The sequence below is a fragment of the Capra hircus genome, chromosome 3, assembly GCF_001704415.2.
Source record: "Capra hircus breed San Clemente chromosome 3, ASM170441v1, whole genome shotgun sequence".
Taxonomy (NCBI): domain Eukaryota; kingdom Metazoa; phylum Chordata; class Mammalia; order Artiodactyla; family Bovidae; genus Capra; species Capra hircus.
The window spans coordinates 67,073,721-67,080,907 of record NC_030810.1 but is presented as its reverse complement, the minus strand read 5'-3'; positions in this window follow the sequence as shown (position 1 = coordinate 67,080,907).

Below are 7,187 nucleotides of genomic sequence, written 5' to 3'. Positions count from 1 at the left end.
CCCTACCTAGATCTGTTTAAGGAAGGGGCGCCTGGGAACACCAGGCAGCCGAGTAGCCCACTGGGAGCACTGGATCCTATCTGGGGCTAGCAGTGGACGCGAGTCTGTCCATTCTCAGGTGTTGTGCTAAGGCCATGGGGCCAGGGAGGAGAATAAACATCACAAAGTGAGTTAGGCCCGCCCTGCTACTCATGCCTCAGAATCACTTCTATGGCTTCATGAGAGTCAGACCTGAGACTCCACCTTGGAGTTACTGAGATGAACAAATCTTGAGGTCAGGGCTTGAGTTTGCAGCTCTTTCCTAGGCTGGCCCCAGGCTCTGACAGGAGGAGCTAAAGTCAGCAAAGCCAGGGGCAATGAGGTGGAACTCACACTGGAATCAGCCTACAAACTCGCACGTCTTTGGACTGATTCTGACTATTCATTTGCTAGGGCTGCTGTAACAAAGACCCACAAACAGGGTGACTTACACAATAGAAATTTGTTGTCTCACGGTTCTGGATGCTAGAAGTCTAAGATCAAGATGTGAGCAGCTGTGGTTCTTCCCGAGGGCTTGGAGGAAGACCCTAACCCATCCCTTTGTCTTGGATCCTGGGGCTTTGCTCACAATCTTTGATGTTTACAGGCTTGCGATGCTTTGCCCCATCTCTGCTTACAAGGTCACCTCATGTTCTCTCTCTGGTGTGTCTGTCTCTGGGTCCAAATTTCTCCTCTTTGTTGGAGATAAAGATACCATTATTATGGATTATGACCTTAATTTAAATTGATTACCTCTATAAAGACCTTATCCCCCCCCAATCAAAAAAAAGGTTACATTCTGAGGTGCTGGGGGTTAAGGTTTTAACACATCTTTTTGAGGGAAAAATAATTCAACCCAAAATCTTGACCAGGTGGGAACTGGATGATAAAGCATAGAAGGGGAGGAGGAATCATCTGAATTGCTTGGGAAGGACATCTGGGTTCCTTGACATGCTCTCAAAACTCAAAATCACATTTGAAAATTTTTGGGGAAAAAGAAAGAAAAACTCACAGTATAATCAAGAGATCTAATCTGGATAGATAAGTAATGTTCAGAAAGCATTCTGGTAACAAAAGTGGAGGTAATCCTGAAGGAAGAAATTATTGTGTCTGCAAAGAGAGCTCTTTGGTAAATTCATATCTTAAAGGGTCGTTGACAGAGGAATAAATAATCAAAAATATAACCTGCAAAATGAAGCTGAAAGTGAAAGCCATCTTACCAAAAAACCTTAGGTGATGCAGTGAACTTTGTTACATAGGTGTAGAGCAATGAGAACAAATGGTAGAGAGGTGATGGATGGCAACTAAACTTATTGTAATCATTTCACTATTCAGACATATATCCAGTTATTGTGTTGGGTGCCTTAAACTTCTGCAATGTTCTATGCCATGTATCACAATAAAACTGGAAAGAAAATAAAATGTAAATGAGTAATTTAAAAATGAGAAAAATAGTGCTTTCTGCCTTAAATAAATGATCTTTACTATTAAATTTCCAAATGTAGAAGAGACACTGCATGGGGCAGAAGATATATGTCAACAGTTGATAGTAGGCAGCTATTTTATTTTGAATTCTTTAATAGAAAGAATATATATCAAATTGTAAAGGCAGAAGAAAGATGGCTAAAGAGGAAGCATATCCAAATATAGACGAGCTGACAGAAAGAAATCACATAGTCTGCCTCAGATGAGTTCAGACATTTACCCTAGACCAGGAGTTGGCAAATTGTCTTCTGTAAAGGTGATATTTTGGGCTTTGTGGGCCATGTGGTCATGGTTGCAGTTACTCAAGACTGCCTTTGTAGTGTGAAAGCAGCCACTGATAATTTGGAAATGAATAGGTGTGGCTGTGCTCTAATGAGACTTTATTTATAAAAGCAGGCAGCTAGCCAGATTTGGGCTGGGCTGTAGTTTGTAGATCCCTGCACTAAAGCAATGACAACCCTGGAAAATGAAAAAAATCACTGTAGGTCATCTTTGAGGAGAAGAGCTGAAAACAAAAAGGGGAGTTTTTTTTTTTTTTAAGTATGATTGATTTACAGTGTTGTGTTAATTTCTGCTGCACAGAAAAGTGACTCACTTATACATAGATACACATTCTGTTCCATATTCTTTCCCGCTGCGTTTATCACAAATACTACATACAGTTCCCTGTGCTTTATAGTAGTACCTTGTTTATCCATTCTGTACATAATAGTCTGCGTCTGCTAATGCCAACCTCCCACTGCACCCCTCCTCCACCCCACTCCCCTTCGGCAACCACACGCCTGTTCTCTATGTCTATGAGCCTGCTTTTGTTTCACAGGTAGGTCCATTTGTGTCATAGTCTAGGTTCCACATGTAAGTTACATCACATGGTATGCACCCTTCTCTTTCTGACTTACTTGGTCTGATAATCCCTAGCTCCATCCATGTTGCTGCAAATGGCGTTATCTCATTCTTTTTTATGGCTGAGTAATACTCTATTGAGGCGAGCAGCTGACTCATTGGAAAAGACCCTGATGCTGGGAGATATTGAAGGAAAAAGGAGAAGAGGGTGGAAGAGGATGAGATGTTTGGATAGCATCACTGACTCAATGGACATGAAGTTGGGCAAACTCTGGGAGATAGCGAGGGAGAGGGAGGCCTGGTGTGTCACAGTCCACGGGGTTGCAAAAAGTCAGACATAACTTAGTGGCAGAACAACAATATTTTGTTGTATCACACACACACACATATATTAATATAGGGTTTTTCAGGTGGCACCAGTGGTAAATAATCCACCTGCCAATGCAGGAAACACAAGAGATGTGGGTTCAAACTCTGGGTCAGGAAGATCTCCTGGAGTAGGAAATGACAACCCACTCCAGTATTCTTCCCTGGAAAATTCCATGGACAAGAGGAGCCACAGGGTCGCAACGAGTCAGACACCACTGAGTGACTGGGTAAATGAGAGATCTGGACTTGAATTTCTGAAGTCCTTTTCAACTTGAAATTATGCTATCCCAAAACAGCTGAAAGAATCTAGGGATGCGTAGCCTAAAGCAGGAAATAACGAAAGGGAACAATGGGAGCTCTTTCTAATTATCCAAACGACTGTCTTGAAGAAAAAGTATTAGACTTGCTCTGTGAGTCGGGTCAGAAGGAAGACCACCTCTTAATGGTGAAATGGGCTTCCAGGGGAGGCAGTGACCATTTAGCAGAAGTAGGATACAGATTCCCCTCCAGCCTCTCTGAAAGTACTTGGCACAATCGTACAAATGTGTGTGAGAGTTGTATTAAAATTCCCATCATAAGCACTCACACAAATCCTTGGGAATTTCTCTAGACCCGCTCACCTCCAATTCACCTACTCTTTATTTCTCCTCCACCAGCATCCCGTGTATCTGCTCATGTGGCTCTATGCCCTTTATTCTGTCTTTTGCTCCTGAGATTAGCAAGTTTATTTGGTGTTCCCTTTTCAGGCTGTGACTTTCTCTATCTGCCCTTTGGCCCTTCAGACCATAAGTCAGTAGGTACCATCACCAATGACGTTCCCAAACCAACAGAATGGTGTATAGTGAAACTGCCATCGTCTGGCCCCCATCTGACATAGGAGGGATGGAGAACACTGCAGGACTCCCTGTCAGAGCTGCATAGAAGCATCTACATGGGGGGAAGATTGGACTTGATGGCCGCTAATGTTCCCTTCTATGCCCAGATTCTACAACTTTCTCAATTATGTTTGTCACTGTTCACAGGGCGGGCGACAAATAGAAAGTTTAAAATGATTCTTTTCAATGGTAGTGCTTATCTAAGAATGCCACCATTCAATAAGCCACTTTAAGTATAGAACGCTTCTCCTTGATTTTGTCTTTGAACTACCTGCAGCAAAGCACAGGCAGCTCCTGCAGCAGAGGAGACGAACTGATGTTTCATTTACCTTCTTTTGTCTGGGTCCCGTATGACCAAAGGGAGCCTGTGAAGTACAGCCAGATGTAGAGAGGAAGAGGGAACCCGCATTCATCATGGAACAACCCACTGCTGATGGCCCGTATGGCCAAACTTTGGCCTTTCGGCCCTGTGAGCATAACAAGATTCAATGCTGTTTGAAAAGCTTGCAGGGAGGAGAGTAGGGACATGGTTGTGTTGACCCCCAAATAAATCAATTCCAGTGTAAAACAGCAGTAGACTAGGACCCTGACCCACAGATATCCTGTATAATGGCTCTTCCCCTTCACGGTGATCTGATTTAAAACAAACAAACAAATATGATCACATCACTCCACCAATACTCTCCAAACGTCTTTATAATAATATCCAAATTCTAGATCATGGCTTAAACGGTCTGATTCTTGCCTCTCACTTCAACCTCATCTCATATACTTATTCTAATATTTACTTCTTAAAGGCAGAAACCTTTTCTTGTGCCTTGTTGCATCAGCAATGCTGAGAACAGTACTTGGCATATACTTTAATAATTATTTGTTGAATAAATGAGTTCAGACTTGACTTCCAAAGAACTTGACTGAATTCATATAATGGAACCCCTCATTACTAAATTCTTAAGAATAATCCCCTTTTCAGAAATTCCATTTCCATATCCCTATCACTTGGAAATAAAAAGCATCACTTTGATTAATGAGAGCACAACCAAGAAAGTGAAGAATGATATCGTGTCTAGTTCAAAGTCCTTGGGGAAATTTGGTTGGGAGGATGGAATTACCCAAGTTGGACTCTGCCCAGCATACCAGGCTTAAGTTATTGGGTAAGAGTACATTAGAAAAATGAATTTTGGCAGCTGACAAAATATTCTCTTTATGTGGAAGTAAGTGACCTTGGATTTAGTTTCTCTTAAAGACTGGCTTTTTCTGGCAGGGGCAAGAGATGATACTTTGAAGGAGCCAGCCTTTTGCAATGACAGCAGCAAGTACCAGGAAACTTGTGGGTGGTTGTACTGCATCCATTTCTCAGCATCCATTACAGTAGGAATGTGATGGTTCAGATTTGCTTTTTGTTTTGGCAGTGTTTGGCCTCTTCTTTGAAGAATCATCCATGACTGTAACTGACTGTATTCCAAGATTCATGAGCCTTGGCGCCTGAATCAGATACCTATAGATAAAAAGAAACCATTTATTTACTCCTTTTTTCCTTCTCCTTTCTTCCTCCCCTATTTGACTGCCCCAAGTTGTCAGTGAATGAGTCAAGTATTCAACACTTTTTCCCCGAGACTGGCTTTGGAAAAGCCAATACAGTCCATCATATGGTTTCTCAATGAGTTCATCGTGACATTCGGGGACTTTGAAAAGACATATTTTCTATGTCAAGTTGTCCTAGGATAGCTTATACCCTTTTGTTCATTTTTGGCAAGATAGATGGAGGACAGGGTGGCAGCACAGCAAGATGAAAAGAAAAGAGTGGCAGGAGGAAGGCTGTAGAAATTGACGTCAGGAGTGGAGGGTGCCGATGGAGCAGAGGGTGAAATAAATGGCAGGGAGGGGTGAGAGACGTCCTGGCCGGAACTGCTCGGTATTCCAGCGTGTTCCTAAGACTGGAAAAGAATTTAAACACTGGAGGCCTTCTTTGAGGTATTTATAGTCTCTGCTAATAAGATCATAAATAATCACCTGTATTGTGAATCCAAATAGAGTATGCAATGCCAGTCGTGGTGGGGTTTGGAGGAAACCACCCCAAACACTTCCCTAACCAGTCTGGTCTGGTGCCTACCAACTCTGCTCCCAACCTTTCTTTGCGCAAAAGTCCTAGCTCTCAAAGCCCCTGAGAAAGCGCTGGCATTTTACCTGGGAGGGGAGGGAGGTCAGCTGACAGGAATGGGGTCGTTTTATTTAGCTGTCAGCTAAGAATGCAAGCGACCTTCGCTCGAAAGTTTGGAATGCGGTCATGGAGGTGGGGCGGCAACTGTGGTTGCTCTCTCACTGGAGAACTCTGGGGAGGCAAGAACAGCAATAAAAGACACCTGCTTGGGGCCAATGAGGCGACTCAGAAGATTAGTGGCAACACGTGTGAGCTACAAAATGACCACTGTTTTGCTTCTCCCCTTCAAATCCCCTGCAAGAATATCTCCTCTGGCCACTCTAATGGGACACGTGCAGGGGAGGGAGCTCTGGGAAAGGCAGTTCATCCTCACCAAGTTGACACTATCAAGCCACACTGCCAGGCCAGCTGCTTCCATGGCCCTGCCATGCCATCACACCGCCCTTCTCCGAATATTCAGCCTACATTAAGTATCGATACCATAGGCTTCTAGCAGGGCTGGTGCTATTGGTAGCATGAGGAGAAAGACTGGGAGGTTAGCATCTTCAAGAGGAGGTCCGACCACAGATTAAACTCCAGCTGCAAAGGAAAAGGATCTCATCGCTTCATGACCCCAGCTCTCCAATACTCCCTTCTCACACAGCCAACCACCAAGTGTGCTCTTGCAGTTTCTGTCCTGCACAAAGATATCCAAGCAAGGAGGAATATAGCCCTATTTCTCTCGCAAGTGCTCCAACCTTGAGGAATAAAAACTGTTTTCAGTCCAAGGGCCTGGAAGAGGCAACTTTTTACAGTTTGCACAAAGGCACTGGGCGTGTAGCTTCGCCCCTTTCATCACCTGCTTGTAGCTGTCTCCCGTGCTTTTTTCATTTGGGACAGGCGAGGCAGGGTGGTGTACCCAGACTTTGCAGATTAACCCATAGAGGAGCTCAGCGCCTGGCCCTCCTGTCTGGGGCCTGAGTGCACCTCCATGTGAGGAAGGTGGGAGCTGAGAGGAGCAAAGTTCTCCCAAAGCACTCGGACAATGGTAACTTCATCATTATTTTGAAGAGTTCCTCCTTTTCCCTTTGAAGATCAGCAGAGTATTTCAATGAGAAAACTGAGCTTGATAGAAGAGGATTTGTGGTGTGTGTGTGTGTGTGTGTGTGTTTTACAAAATGAGATAGAAGCACATTTTGAAAGAACCAACTTTCCAATAAGATGGGAGGCAGGCTGTTCACTGATTTTGGCCACATACAGTCTGTGGGCTCATAGAACATAAATGTGCCAGGTCAGGATGCCCTGATAGCTTGGTATCTACTGAGGATGCTTCTTTCTCTCCTGTGTCGTGGCTCAGATCCAGCTGCTTTAGTATCTCCAGCCTTCTGCTTTGATGTCACTTTGAGCTTTTGCTTTGGTACTTACAGCCCAGCACACTCCTGATGGTGCTATTGTGG